Source organism: Pogona vitticeps, chromosome 10 (assembly GCF_051106095.1).
Source record: "Pogona vitticeps strain Pit_001003342236 chromosome 10, PviZW2.1, whole genome shotgun sequence".
Lineage (NCBI taxonomy): Eukaryota > Metazoa > Chordata > Lepidosauria > Squamata > Agamidae > Pogona > Pogona vitticeps.
This window is the reverse complement of record NC_135792.1, coordinates 7,742,133-7,758,896: the sequence shown is the minus strand read 5'-3', so window position 1 is coordinate 7,758,896 and position 16,764 is coordinate 7,742,133.

Here is a 16,764-nt window from a genome sequence, read left to right as displayed (position 1 = left end):
ACAATTGGAAAATAAAGGGTTATGACCTAGGTTGGGAGTTGAAATTTAGTGTGATCAACTACTACTTGACCTTCAGCGTGAAGGAAAAGCTTCCACCAGTTTTCTTCTTTCCCTCTTTCTTTCATCCCTGCTCCTTGCTGTGAGTTGTGTGATTTACTCAAACGTACTAATTTGCTGAAGAAACAGCCCTGTTTAGTAGCTTCACTCCCCACTGCCTTGTGTGCCATGTGTTGAAGTTTTTGCCGTCTTCTATGCTGCCTTTAGTAGGTTTGGCTAAGAAGAATGTGAGACGAAAGCTTAGGTCCTGCTCCTCATTTGATTGTGAACTAGCTCACTCAAATCCCCCATTAAAAGCTCAAGGCCTCCACAGCACATTTACATATATCAACAATCAATTGATTAGATTCTAAAGTGTAATGTAACATATGATCTGCAGCCTAACGTATGTGTCTAATTGATGTTCAGCTCCTTGGCAGCTCTATCAGTGGGGTTTCCAGGAGAGCCTGGGCTTTTCATTGGTTCTTGAACTGTCACACTCTTTCTGTTTTGGGCTTTCTGGGTCAGTTGCGGCACGACTTCAATTTTCTTAGTGTGATTCACACAAGATAATAGATTTTTATGGTTTTTTTCATCCCAATTTTCACCATTTTTAATTTTTGTAATGCTAAAGCAATATCTGGTACTCCAAAGAGCCCTGATTTGATTGAAGTTCAGGCTTCCTTGATTCACTTCAGTTTGACTTAAAAATGCTTTAATTTCCAAATAATTTATGAATCTGAAACACGTTACTAGTGCTTACTGTTGAGGGAGAGTGAACAGGATAGCATCCTGAAACTGTAATTCTAAGATTTATTAGAGACCAGGTTCCACTGAACGAAGTGAGATTTATTGTGACTACAGAGGGAAGGACTGCACTGCCAGATTTATCCAGGAGTTTCATTAAGAAAGACAGTTGTTTTTCCATGCTTTCTGTTGACCTTTTAATTCTGAGAGTTTTTGTTTCTAGCAGAAGATAGATAAATATTCATGATTAATGCATAAATGAATGCTAACTGCACAACATGCAGGTTAAAGGTTTAGATTTTGCTAACACTTTAATGAACTGAACAAATGCCTCTGTAGATGTAGGGTGGGGTGGTGGGTTTTTTTTTTGTTTATTTGTTTGTTCCCCCCATGCCAATCATGCTGTGATTATTACATTTATACTTAATTATCTTTATTCATTTTCCCTTTACTTGTTAACGACATCTTATTAGTCCATTAATGATTTATAACAGGACTGCTGGTATTTATCTAGCTGAGCTTACATTGATAGAAGGGAACTGAGCACTGCATTTTTCTCATTTGATGTACTGTGTATCAACAATACATTTTCAAGCTGTGTATCAAAATAGGTTTTCAGTAGGGAAGGGCCGCATCACAAATTATTAACCAAATCAGCTTGTTTCACACAAATTTGTATGAGTGGAGTGGAACAACCATGTATGTATGTATGTATGTATGTATGTATGTATGTATGTATGTATGTATGTATGTATGTATGTATGTATGTATGTATGTATGTATGTATGTATGTATGTATGTATGTATGTATGTATGTATGTATGTATGCCTCACGCTCCATTGTATCTTGGCCCTGATGCCATATTATGGGAACCCAGGGCTGCTACCCAAAAGAAGGGGGCTTCCCACACCATGTCCTCCAGCAAGATGGCCCAGGCACTTTCTCTTCCCAAACCCATGCCTGAAGAAAGACAGCAGTGGATTAAGACATCTAGCTTTTGAGCCAGAGGCTGGGAGTTTGATTCCCCACTGGGCCTCCTTGACAGGGGCTTGACTTGATGATCCATAGGTTTCTTTCCATCTCTGCAGTTCTAAGATGATGATGATTAATCTCTAGAAGGTGGTTGCAGATATTCAAATGGCAGCTACTAGCTACTTTGGTGGGTTCATGTTGCACATGCACTGGACTCCAACATACAGTACTTCAGATTGTAAGAGGCAGTTCTGGATTTGCAGAAGGAAGCATCATCACTGTTCCATAGCAATGCAACTTCCATAGCTGATCAATTCAGGAATATTGCTTTGACATGCCATAATAAAACAACACTAGTAAATGTGGCCAGGCAACTAGTATCCAGGACCGAGGAGAATTCCTGTGTCCTATAAGTTCTTGATCATGTACATGATGCAGAAAGAATGAAGGTTGGTCAAGCAGTGGAGAAACAGTCAACATATAGTTGATCTTCCATTTCTGATAATCTGATCCTCCTCAAGTGAAACATGAGATATTTGGTAGGTAGAAAGCAGAAGTAGAGGGAAATCAAATATTTTTTCTCTTTAATTAAGAATGCTGGAAACAACTTTATGAAATGTGTTAGGGTGTTTTTTTAGCAAGTGAGTGGAAGCCAAACTAGATGCTAGCCAGAGATGATCTACCATTAGACAATACTGTCCCATATTTAGGTGTTATAAAATCTTTGCCCAATTGGGTCATTCTGTTGTCCAAGTAACAGGGGGGGGGGGAGTCAAATGTAGCCATTTTGACCAGTGTGCTCTTGCGGGTGAGGATAGCCAGATGTGCCTGGAGGATGTTACCCATGTGGCGGGTTCTATTTTCATCTCTGTTGGAGGACATGCCTTCCTTCTTTTCCACCTGCACTTTCATGGAAACCTTGAAGGTTCTTTAGGAGCCTATTTTAATCTACCCATTTGCTCAGGATCTTGGGAGAGAAAAAAATAGCTACACTGAAGGAAAACACCATGCAGGAGTTGTGGGTTGATTTCTGCCTTTATACCTCCTGAGAAAGGTGAACTAATTAACGACTTCCCACTCAACTGGAGATGTGTAGAATAGTAATCTGAGTCCTAGCAAGCCGGAGGTGGTGGTGGAGGAATTTATTGTCAATTCACAATCCTGTGAATGCCAGCATTGCGGTTCTCTGCAGCTCAACTTACAACTGGGATCAATACAGCACTCACAGCTTCCCTTTGTATATTTTATTTATGGCCCACACATTTTGAAACTTTGAGAAGGGGAGAGAACGGGGGAGGGGAGAGAAATTATTGTCGCTGCCACACTTGATTTAAGTCCTCTAGATGGTTTTGTGTTGTTTACGGAAACAAAAGGACCAGCATTGGGGGCACGGATAGATTCCAGATATGTATGCGCACGAAATAAACACTGCTTTAAGTTTGGCTTGAAAGGGGAGAAAGAACAAAATGGCCAGGCGCCTGGATGGATGAGACCACTGGCTTGAGTGGAAAGAGAATAATGAGGGTTACAATGTTTTGCTCACTAATCAAGCTGTTAATATTCCTTGAATACCAAGCTTAAGTGACCGAGTGCACATCTGTCAATTGAAACAGACTCTCTTCGAGATAAAGGAATCACTTACTGAGTGTGTAAGAGTGTGTAAGGGAGCCGGTTACACACTACCAAGAAGCAAGTGAGAAAAGACCACCAAGGAGTGTCATATTGCACCGGCCACTTTCTGTGTACAGCTGCAGTTATAGTTACTGCCCTACGGACAAGCTGACCCAGACGGAGCCTTGTCAAGGCAATTGCAGGTTTCCTGGATTTTGATCTTGCACCCCTAGCCACATTAGGGTAAGCCCCAAATGGCAGGCCGCTGCCTCTCCTTTGGAACATTCGATTTCGCTCCAGTCATTTCCCTGAGAGCCAAACCTTCCTCTAGAATGACAGAACGTTTCCAAGAAGAGTGTGGGTTTTTTTCCCCCTTCCTTCCACACTGAAGTATTCTCCTGCAGTGATTGACATATTTTTGTTACTGCAGTGAACGGCAGGGCCTTCGACTCCCAACAAAAATGTATATATTTGTGAATTCCGTGCCACAGCTAGATAGCGGAGTTCAGACTTTCAGCTTTCCCCCTCCCTCTTTTTTCTACCACTTCAGATATATTCACACAGTAAAATGATAACTATGCTTATTTTAACAGGTGAGTGAACCAGATAAAGCACACTTATTTTAAATTCCCACATTCAAAAAGCAACCGAGTTTGAACAGGAAAATGGGGCGTACTTCATTTGGAGGCTTATAAGAATACCAATCTTCAGATTAAAAAAGAGAAAGAAAGGACTGTGAACTGTTCATCTGGAAGCCTTACGTTTGCAGCTTTCTAGCACAGCCAGAGTTTGCAAACTCAGAGCACCGGGGGCCTTTTGATTGACAAGATGATAGTGATGTCACCTGTAACTCACCTAAATTTCTCTGTCCATTCTGAACTCAGCTGCAATCCTTGGACTTGGGTGAGAGAGAGGAACAATGTACTATTATGGGCTGTCATTCTTTGTCTTGATCCGTTGACTTTACAAAAGACAAGGCTCTACCCATCTGCTTCTGGCAGAGGAGAGAAACTTTGTGTGCCCATGTATGTGTGTGAAAATTGCTAGCAATGGTTTGTTGATATAAATCAACACACCTGCTTGCATTTCTGGACTCTCCAGGGGACGCACGGCTCCAGGGATTGTTGTGATGATCAGCTGAACTTTGACATTGATGACTGGCACTCAAGGTTGGGAGCCACTGCCATGGATGAATCTAGGTATTTGTAGAACAAGCTTGGTCTGCTGTGCCGTATTCCATACTTTCTCAGAATTCTGAGTATCTAGTTGAGTTATGAGGAAAAAGGAGGTCCAAGTGGCTAATATGCCTACAGTTCTGTCAATTTCTGCTAGCTGGCTGGTAGCGAGGAAAGAACAGAGCACTTCTCCTACCCCACTGCCACATTTATTTCCTTCCCATTCTGGGCAATCAGTTAGCAGCATGGTATTCTGTAACAGTTTCCCATATAATAAATTTCCTCCAGCCCCCTCTCCTTTGATTGTACATTCGTGCCCCGCTTAATGATTACCCCATATTACGACGACTCCGCTTCACGACAATGTTTTAAACAGGGTTTTTTCGCTTTGCAAAGATCGGTTCCCTGCTTTGGGAGCAGATTCTTCACATTATGACGATCAAAACAGCTGATTGTCAGGCTTTCAGAATGGCTGCCGGGTGCTCAAAATGGCTCCCCGCTGTGCTTAGGGATGGATTCCTCACTATACAGGCACTGAAAATGGCTGCCGTATGGAGGACCTTCGCGGGATGGTGAGTTTTTAGCCCATTGGAACGCATTAAACGGGTTTTAATGCATTTCAATGGCTTTTTAAATTTCGGTTTACGGCGTTTTCACTCTACAGTGATTTCGCTGGAATGAATTAATGTTGTTAAGCGAGGCACCATTGTATTTTAATATATTTTAAAGGTGCTAGATCAAGGGTGGGCAATTAATTTCTATGGGGGGCACATGAAAAATCTGAACTGTGTTTGGGGGCCTGAACCAACTTTACTTAAAAATAAAATGAAACAGTGATGTTATGATAGTTTTTATTTTAAACTTGATAATCTTCACAAATACTAAAGAGTTTTTTTGTGGTATGTTAAAGGCAAGCAACTGATCAACTTTAGACAAAAAGCTATAAATAGTTTTGATGTTCAAAACTGTCCACAGGCCAGACAGGAGCGGCTCGCAGGCCGTATGTGGCCCTCGGGACGCACTTTGCCCAGGTTTGTGTTAGATGGACCATCTGCATGTGTTCTTCGCTATTTTTGTTCCCTGATGTTACACAATGGACTGGCACTGTGTGTAGTGGCCGATCTGTGAGACATTTGAGGCAAATAGTTGTGTGGTTGCAATGGATTAAAAATAAGTTTCTTGTGTCTGATCAGGTGTAGTAGTTTGTTTTCTTCACATCTCCATGTCTTTTCTGTCTCTTTCCCATCCCACTTGTTTGGCTTAAGAGGGAACAGGATTTAAATGTTGGCAATTGGTTTTCAAGGAAGTGAAAGAAATAACTAAGTGAAACATAGAGGTGTATCTTCAAATGGCCCTTTTATCGGTATTTGATAAGGAGTAATGAAACTGGACAACTAAAGAACTAATGTCAAATTGATAAACAGTGGCCAAATTAATGGTAGCTAGGAACTGGAAAACAAAGTATGATTTTCAATTGAATGAATGGTATAAAGTGGTTTTGGATTATTGCTATTAATGATAAGTTAATGTGTAATAGTAAAATTGAAAAGGCATTGATAAATAAGAATATTTTTACAGATATTTGGGGATAATTTATTGAATTCTCGCTGTCCTAAAACACCATACCCCAGCTTAATGCATCACCATAACACCACCAAGAATCAAGCCCCCATAGAATGAAACAGTCACAGAGGGAAAATACAATTCAGATCATTCCAGCTATACAAACATAGAAGGGCACCAGTGGTGGTGGTGGGTAGTCTGAATTGGAAGGAGGAAAAAAAAACCCAGGTTGATTTTGCATTGACCTTTACATTGTGTGAAAAATGATTCAAATTCACCCCTGCTTTTTGCAGAGCAGATCCAGAAGTATTTGTCAATGTAGTTGCAGGTTTATTCCCTGCCAGAGCTTAGTAATTAATGTCCACATTGACTTTCCCAAACATTTGCTCAAACAGTGATTATTGTTGGGTCTGCGTCAAAGGTACATCCCTTAATCCTTGGAAATAACTGAGTCTCTCGTTTCTCAGTCCTAACTTCCTTGAACTAAACAACCTTCTTTCTCGCTTAAATCATGCACTCACACGTCTCCCCCACAAGTCATCACAGCATCAATTTAATGGTTACCTTAAAAAAAAAATCCCGGAACGTACTGATGGAAGCCTGGCTGTATGGTTGATATACTGCGGGAAGATTTTGCCGGTGAATACCGAATAGGAGTAACAATTTTTCAAATATATATTGTCAAAGCCATTTTCTCTCCAATAACACTACACATAAAAATTTTACAAGTGTAATGGCTATTTTACTTGCAGTTAAAAAGTGCATACAAATGCAGTATATCAGCTGTTGTTAAAATGACATAAGGGAATATACAGTGTTTTTTTCACGCATCATATTTTAGTCTCTCTCTCTCTCTTTTTTTTTAAACTGTCAGTGCTTCCTGTTAAATACAGGCTATTAGTAAGGAATGATGGAGGAGTGAGAGAAAAGCAGGGAACATTCCAGTAATTTATTCTAAGGACTTTTGCTTCCCAAGGTATGAATGCTAAACTTTGGGAAAGACAGGACTTGGTGGAATAGGTAGAAGTTAAAGATATACTGTCATTAAAAACAAATGTTTCATTTGCATTCAGTGCAAAGCCAAATAAATTTAACTTTACAGCACTAAAAAAATGCACATTTCTGCTTTGGGATGGACAGTCCTAGCATGTCCAGGGGCCAATTTCCTGCCCTCAGGACCTCCCAGAGGCTTCACAGACCACAAACCATGTACCAGACTGCAAAACAATGAAAACAGAGGAGATTTAGATACCCACTTCCAGTTTTGAAAAATGAATATTTGGGGGTGGAGGGGCAAATGGTGTTTTTGTTTTATTTAAAAGGCAAATCACCACTCATAGAGACTTTCAGTTTCATTGCTGGAAAAAAGAAAGGGGCTGCCTAGGGCACAAGGGTAACCTCCACTTTGAACTCTCCAGTGTTTCATAGATGAGAATGGGGGGCATGTGTATTTTTATTTATTTATTCTATTTATATCCCGCCTCTCTGGTCATTATGACCACTCTATCCCACCCCCGTCTCCTCAGTGGCACCATTGAAGTGGTGAAGGCCACGGCTGGGCAGCTATGGAGAACCAGAGATCAATTTTCCTTGCCCATTCATGCCATACCATGTTTTTGGATGCAAAATCCCAGCTCCCTGTGGGCTCTCCGGAAAGAGAAGCATACCATCTTTTGTGGGTCACTTATTGAACGAGGAATGGAAGGCATTGGAGAGTCTTCAAAGGGGTCTCAATGTTGTAAAAATGGTCCATGAGGGCACATGCGGTTCACAAGTAGAGATGGGGGCTTCATATCTATATCACAGGTGGCCACCCTGATTATCTCCCACCCCCAGACCCTGCTGGCCCACGTAATGTGTGGTGCGTGTTGTGTAGCCGGTGTCATCACCAGCACACTAGTTGTGGCAGTAGTTTGGCTGAGCAGGGAGACTCATCCTCCCGCCTCCTTGCCGGAGTGGCTGGCTGAGCAGGGAGGCGGGGCTGCGTCAGCCAAACTACTGCTGTGATTCGTGCGCTATCGATGATGATGCCAGCCACACATGGTAAGTGGTCTGGTAGGGTCTGGGGGTGGGAGATGGTCAAGGCGGTCACCTGTGCTGGGAGGCTTTGTTTTCATAGACTAATACAGAGCTCCCCATCTCTACTCACAAGACTACCCTTTCCCATCTTTCCTCTAGGGCAATGGTTCCCTACTTTGGGTCCCCAGATGTTCTTGACCTAAAACTCCCAGAAATCCTGACCAGGCTTCTGGGAGTTTTAATCTAAGAATACCTGGGGACCCAAAGTAGGGAACCACTGCTTTAGTCCAACAACTCCGTGCAATATTCATCTCCTTTTTCAATTGCTTGCTTGCAAACAAGGTACCAAGGTGATGTCATTTCCTCTGGCTGAAGATATACTGAAGAGCTATGATGGTTCAAAAACAGTAAACATGGATATGGACTAGCAATATGGTTTCATTCAGTCTTAGTGGAGTCAAATGTTTCAGAAAAGAATTTACTGAGAATTATATAATTTATGAGCACTCCCTTTTGAGGGAGTGTTTGTCAGTAATGCCTGACAACTCTACTCCCCTGAAATGTCTGGTAAAATTATGTCTGTCCCTGAACTGAAATTGTGCAATATTGCTCATGAAATGGCAATTTTGATTTATATTTCCCTGGAAGGAGGGTGCCAATTAAATGATCACATAACTCCGATGACTATTCTATCACCTTTCCTCCCTCTCGGGGATAGAGGAGAACAGCAACTTCCATTTTGCAAGACCTTGAAAATTGGAAGGGAAAAGTTATGTCCAAATAGGTAGGAAATGTAATATGTTGCCTATCTATCTCAGAAATCATCTGCCTATTTCACCCGCTCTTCTACATCCATGTTGCTAAAAGTGGCCACATTGAAAAGGACCACTGGGTGTCATGGACGGGAGAAGAAGAAGCACCAAAGAGATTCCTTGCCTTTGATGCCTGCCTAAACCCTCTGGCTGTTTGGAATCACATATCTTCTCCTCTGCTGCCACCTCTTCCTCTGATGTCTACAGGCATCGGAGTCTCCTGTCAAAATATGGAGCCAAGGATTCTGAAATTCTGCCTTAATCGTCTTCTGCATCACTCTTGACAAGTACTGTCTGATCAACTGCCAGGGACCTCGCCAAGAGAGACATGGATTGATGGTCCAGCTGCTAAGATGTTATACTGCTGTCTAGAGGCTGGGTGATTGCTCAGAATATTTTCCTGGTTCTCTTTGCTTTCTGGACCCCCAAATGCATGGATTGGAACTCTGAAATATGTGAGGCTTATTTTCTATTTCACCTTGGCACAGTCCTTTGTGAACACTAAAGGAAAGGCACTTAAAGAGACAAGTCCCAGAAATTTGAAGGATCCTGTCTGTATAAGGGAAGGCACCCCCAGCTTCCCTCTCTTACTCTGTATTGCTTGATCAAGGCAGAGAAGTCCAATGTGATTCTGTGCTTATTCTCGTTTTCAGTGCTGACTGTCTTCCAAAGCTAACATGAGCTTTGTCTTGCTGTGACATTTTCCAGTCAGACAATGGAAGCTCATGAGCATCCTCACTCATTCCCATCAGCCCTAGCCAGAATAATCAAGACTGAGGGTGACGGGGAGCTGCAGTTGAGCAACATGTACGTATAAGATCACCCTTGCCACTCCAACTCTGAGCACTACACTGTACTGGTGCTCACAACATCTGAACAGGACGTCAACCTCAGATGTATGACCAACTGCATTTATTCACTTTCTCCTTTGTTGTTCTGCGCCTTCAATAGTTTCTTTTGCTCTTAATATTGCAGATGGCAATCCAAGTTTCTTTTCTTGTTGGGTTCAGTTAATAGCATGGAATATGGGCATGGAATAACCACAAGAAGGAGATCCTGTATTTCCTCCATCAGAGGTGGCCAGAAGGCAAGGTTGGACCTTCTAATAAAATTCTGGGCAGTTTACAGTACACTGGCAATTCAATTGTTTAAAAATAGTGGCCACAAAATCCCAAGGCTCAAAAGGTTTTCATTCTAAGTCTTTGTCTTTTCCACCAGACTCTGGCTGATGACTTTCATCTTTTCAATAGAAGTCAAGGTAGATCCTGAAAGCCTGCAGTCTTCCAGCCTGCTCGCACCATGTTTGTGTCCCCTCCAGCATGCCTATTGCACCTCTTGGGACCCACCAAGGTCAATAAGTCCAAATGAAACAAGTGTCATTACATATAAGGACAATACTGGCCTTCCATTTCATTGTCTTATGCCTTGCTTTAAATATGAAAGCCATGCAGGCAAAGACTTTTTTTAAAAAAGTATGCTGAGTAACTAATGACAATAAGGATACAGTGAATATCCAGAGCAGCCTTGTTTCTCTCTCTCTCACTCTTTACTTGCAGCTGATTTCTCCAACCATCTGTGTGATTACTTTTCACCCCAGAGAACTGCAGCTATAGTGTATTACTGTCCTCCTATGATTAGCCGGTGCAGGGAAGAACAGAGATGAAGAAGCCCTAATTCCCTTGGAGGACAGCATTTAGCGGCTGTCTGGTAGGAGATATCATGTAATTGCTGGCATTGCAAGGAGATTAGCGGGGAGGGGGGATTTGACTCTAGTGAGACAAAGTTTAACTCAGCTCCCAGTCACCAGATGGGTTCCTGTTTTACTTTTTAAAAAACTCTGGTTGCAATAGGCATGGGCCAACAGGAGCATGGACTGAAACTGCATTTACAGCAGGGTGGAGGGGCTTCGATAATCCAGAGATTTTTAACTGGAACATCCATTATCCCTTCCTAGTGGTCATGCTGGTAGAGGTTTCTGGGAGTAGAAATCCAAAACATTTGGAAAAACAAAGGTGCCTCACTGCTTGAGTTGTAGTCCTACGACGGAATATCAGTACAGTCCCAGAGATGGATCAGATGTAAGCCATTTCCAGTCTAGCGTTTTATTCACACTGGGGGCAAGCAGTAGCCCTTAGGAAACCCAGCAGTAGGGCATAAGTGCAATTTCATTCTCTGTGAAAATAAAGAAAATGGAAAACATTCCCTCTTGTGAGTTATCAGTATCTTCATTAAAGCCAGTGTTGTCCATTTTGCATGGCCCCTGTGCCAAGGAGGTGGGGAGAATCTACTGTGAGTTTTAGTCTAAACATTAAAGGAGTTATCTGAAATACTGAGCCTATTTGGGGATAAAGTTCAGCACCTTGGATAGCTCTGATAAGGATCAGATTAATGCAACCCTCTGAGCTCTCCAAGGTGCTGAAGTCTATCTACAAAACAGAAAAGGATTCACCCAGCGAAGTCAGAGCCATCAGCCTTCACTGCCCCCAGGCAGTCTTTCCCAATCCATCCCTTGATGCTTCATGATCATGTTTTAACTCTAAAATTAAAAACTTGGATCTTTTGGCAGGCCTTCCCATCAGATAATTCCTGACATCCTTCTCTTCCCCCTCCTATTATTTCCTCTATCTTGGTTAAAGTTTTAGTTACGTAAAAATTGTTTTATATGTATTTATTGTATTACTCTATGTTGTTAGCCACCTAGAGTGGTCCTGACCCGACCAGATAGGTGTGATATAAATAAAATTAATTAATTAATACCACGATTCTTGTTTACCATTGACTAGCAGAGGGAAAGGACTATTCATCTTTCCATGAACAGTCGAAGGGAGATAAACACTTTTATAGGGGGTATCAGTTCATCTTAGTTCAGGATTATCTGTTCCAGTGGCTGGACACACATAGCCCTTCAAGTGTTGATGGACTACAGGGCCCATCATTTCTCAGCATTGGCTATGGAAACTAGGACTGACTAGAGTTGCAGGCCAACAATATCTCGAGGTCTCGCAATCCACCCCCTGGCCTCCCATAGAAATATTTCATTTTATTATGAACTGGTGGGGTATAATAGAGTGTCAGTCCTAACTCAAGAGACCAATATTCAGATTCTCTCAAGGTACTTGGTTCCATTATTGTACTGCTCTAACAGTTACCCTTAGTGCTTGCTGAAAGTGGTGGGCTTTTAATTTTTTCGTATGATTGTTATTATTTTATTTATAATTGTGTCCCTTTATGCGTGTACACATTTGTGTATAAATCAGGAGTGGGGGAAACCTTCAACCTGCATTTTCTGTACCTCCTCGGTTCCTCCTGACTCTCTCTCCCCCCCCCATGCTGAAAAAGTTTCAGGAAAAATGAAAACAAAGACATCAGAGGAGCAGCAACTTTACTTATAAGGAAAGTGTGGTCTCACCTCTATACAGTGGTGCCCCTCATGATGATGATAATCCGTCCCATTGAAATAGCTGTTTAGCGAAATCGTCGTCATGCGAAATCCGTTTCCCCATTGGAATGCATTGAAACCTGGTTTAATGTGTTCCAATGGGGAAAATACCTCGTTGTCCAGTGAAGATCGCCCAGTGAAGGAAACCATTTTGTGAGCACCAATCAGCTGTTAAAATGGCTGTCCTGCAAAGCATGAGTTCGGAAAACACAGGGCAGCCATTTTACGAAGCTGACGATCAGCTGTAAAAATCGTTGTCTTGCAAACAAACGGTTTGCAAAGCGCGGACCTAATCAATGTCCAGCGAAAATCCCTCCTTGGAATGACATTTGCGAATCGCTATAGCGATCACAAAAAGTCATCGTTACGCGGATTCGTCGTTTAGCAGGGTCGTTGTCTTGCAGGGTACCACTCTATCTTGTTTTTCCTCCCAAATCTACGAAACTTGCAGTTGGTCTTTAGCCAGTTTCTGTTTTTGATTTTGCCTTTGAGAACACAAACAGAACAAACATCTTTCCCAGGCTAGAGTAGCCCATGGTGGGCCCTGAGGGTGGGAAAGTGGCCCTGGCATTACAAAAATTGCATACTGTGGAACAGACTGACAGACAGCGAGGGTAAATAAGACAGCGAAGGCAAGAACAAAAAAAAGAAGCTGCAATGTAAAAGCTGAGCAAAATAATGCAGGAGGAGATGTGTTAGGGGGATTGCTTGTGTGTCACTGATTCAAGACCTCTAGCAAACAGCAAAAGAACAAGCCGGCAGACACGACTGTTTTAGTCTGGGTTCTTTGAAGCAGAAAAAAAATTGGAGGTGACTCACCCTTTCCTTTAGAAACTCAAGCAGAATCAAATCACAAGTATTATTACAGATCAAATTCTCTTAACTCCTACCATCCCCCAACTCCTGAGATATACGCCATGTGTCTCTTTATTGTATGAGTGAATTTATGTTGTCAAAAGTGCTGCCTCTGTAAAAGAAGGAAGCCCTTGATCATTGAATTTCACATACCGTATGAATATGAAATGTGGCGAAGGAACAGAAGATGCTGAAACTTCGCCTTTCAGTTGGAGTAAGAGGGAGAGAGAAAGAAGGTTGTAAAAATTTATTATGGGTTTTTTAAAAGGACATAAAATGCATTTGATCCCCAAAGAAGTGCATCCAAAGATGATTGAACTATTCTCTTCAGGGGCATATGTGTGTGTGTAGGGGGGGAAGAGCTGCATAATCTTTCTATAGAAATAAAATTCTGGGTTAAGTAATATTTTGTCCAATCACAGAAAAGTTACAAAAACACTTTTGATTTCTCCAGAATTCTTCATCTGATGAAGACTGCATAAATTGGGGAAAATATTAGGGACAGTCATGGGCTGAAATCCTCCAACATAGCTACACAAAATGTGTACATTTTGGATGCCGGTGACCTCAAGTTAGAAGATCTCCATAGACCTTCTCTGTTGCAACCTGCATTGTGCGACCCAGTACACAACCAGTAATGTCTATGGGAGATTTCTTGAAGCCATAGGCTTTCCAGAGTTATGCTGCTTATATTATGCCAGTGTAACTAGGCAGGAGGATTTTGGCCATGGGATCTCAAAGAACCAGACAGTAGTTAGATATACAGTGATCCCTCGCTTTACGATAGCCCCGTTTAACCACGAAGCAGCATTACATTGAAGTTTTTGCGATCGCTTTTACGATTGCAAAACGATGTTTCCTATGGGGGAATTTCACTTTGCGATGATCGGTTCCCTGTTTTGGGAACCGATTCTTCGCAAAACGACGATTTTCCAACAGCTGATCGGCGGTTTCAAAATGGCCGCTGGGTAAACAAAATGCCCCACCACTGTTTTCTGGGACGGATTCCTCGCTGCACAGGCAGCGAAAATGGCCGCCCTATGGAGGATCTTCACTGGACGGTGAGTTTACAGCCCTTTGGAATGCATTAAATGGGTTTTAATGAGTTTCAATGGGTTTTTTCTTTTCACATTATGACGTTTTCGTTCTACAGCGATTTCACTGGAACGAATTAATGTCGTAATGCGAGGCACCACTGTATCAGAAAAAATTCTAAGTGGTGTTATGTAAAATTAATGATGAAAATTAAGAGTGTATCCATGCTATACAGTTGTCACAATTTGGTACCACTCTGAGCACCATCATTTCCGTTCTCTAGAATCTTGAGATTTGTAGTTTTAGTGGTAAAGGTAAAGGTTTCCCTTGACAATTTGTCCAGTCATGTCCGACTCTAGGCGGCGGTGCTCATCTCTGTTTCCAACCCATAGAGCTAGCGTCTGTCCACAGACAATCCTCCATGGTCATGTGGCCAGCGTGACTAGACACGGAACGCCATTTACTTTCCCACCGAGGTGGTACCTATTTATCTACTCGCATTTTGCATGCTTTCAAACCGCTAGGTTGGCGGGAGCTGCGATAAGCGACGGGGGCTCACCCCGATGCATGGATTCAATCTTACGACTTCAGGTCTTCTGACCTTGCAGCAAAGAGGCTTCTGTAGTTTAACCCGCAGCTAGAGAGTGTTTGTGCAGCTCTTCTGAACTACAACACCAGAATCCTTGAGCAGAGACTTCTGTGTCTATAAATGCATGAATCGGTACATACATACATACATACATACATACATACATACATACATACATACATACATACATACATACATACATACATACATACATACATACATACATACATACATACATACATACATACATACATACATACATACATACAGAGAGAGAGAGAGAGAGAGAGAGACGTGCGTGCGCGCAAACACACACACACATATACATACAGGGATATTTTAATCTAATACATCTCTCTACAAAAATAAATGAATGAGAATGTAGTTCTCTATTTAAAATATATATACATAATCATAATAACTGTGTGGCATTAAGTTGATTTCGACTTATGGTGACCCAAGGTTTCCTAGATAGAGAATTCAAAGAAGTGGTTCCCCATTCTTTTGTTTTGGGGGCGCCCTAGGGCTGTGCAGCTTGCCCAATGCCACACAGACTGACTTTTCTCCCTGGAGGCACAACAGGAAATCAAATTCCCAAATTTTGGCTCCGCAGCCAGATGCTTAAATCGTTTACCTTGGCAACCACATTAAAGACATCTAGTTACAGTCATAGTTAGAGTTTTTTTTTTTTAAAGTAACTCTTTACTTGTTTCTCAGATGATTCTCAAAGATAGCTAAAAAGATAACTCAAGTAACACACACACACACACTCAAATACAGGTTATGAGTTATATATTTCATAGACATATATGAAAGCTACAAGCTGCTGGCCTGTGATACATCCTCTTTATCGCCACCTTGTAATTGCCTTGACATCCACAGCAAACTATATGACAGCATCTCAAGCCAGTGCTTAAATCAGATTATATTTCTTCTCTATCATCCAGCAATGCTACAGACTTTGGAACTCCCTCCCACAGGAGGCCAGATTGGCCTCATCTTTGCTGTCCTTCCCCAAGCAGGCAAATAGCCTTTATCTTCAGGGAACCCTTCCCTCAGTAATGAGTTACCCATGTGTGATTTTAGATGGATTTTTATGCATTACTGCCTTGACTGGATTTTTAGTACTGCTTGTGTTTTCCATTTTTCAAAGTAGCATTTGGTTGCTTTTTAAATGTTTGCATACTTATTGTTCTTTGCGTTGATACTGCCTTTTAATGATGTGAGATGGCTCTTTAAATGCATTCTTCTGAGCTTTAAATATTGTCTTTAATGATGTTACTACCATTGTATACTCATTGCTTTCAATTTTAAACATTGTCTTTCAATGTTATAAGTCACCTTGGGTCATTTTCAAGGAAAAAGGTGTAGTAAAAATAGTTTAAATGAATAAATAATAAATAAATAACATGCTGCAAATAGAAATGCATCTGAAATTATAAAGTTAAAACACAGAAGCTGTGAAGTTAACCTTTTCTTATGCGATAAATGTAAAGTAACTTAATTTTGCCTTTGCTGTTGTGGAAAAGAACTAATTATACACAGCCATTTATTTCAGATTAGCTTTTTCCAAGCTCTGGGTAGCAGCCATGTCCATATCTAGAAGCAGTTGGTTCTGTAAAAGGAATATGGAATACCAGAAATGCCATACATTGGTGCTCTAAAACAACAAAGACTCTTGTGGCATTAATTTTCACGAACTCTTGTGGAGTTGGCCTGTTTTGGATGCATGGAGTGCAGGATTCAATCCACAGATTTCATATAGAAAATACCAGTTATATTGATTAACACGGATTGTGAATTTTAAAGATTGGGGTAGCATCAACGACGTTATGGTAATAGGGTCAGTTACATAAGTCAGTTTCCCTTCAATGATTTCTCCTTGAAGAAATCAAGGAGAAATGATTTCT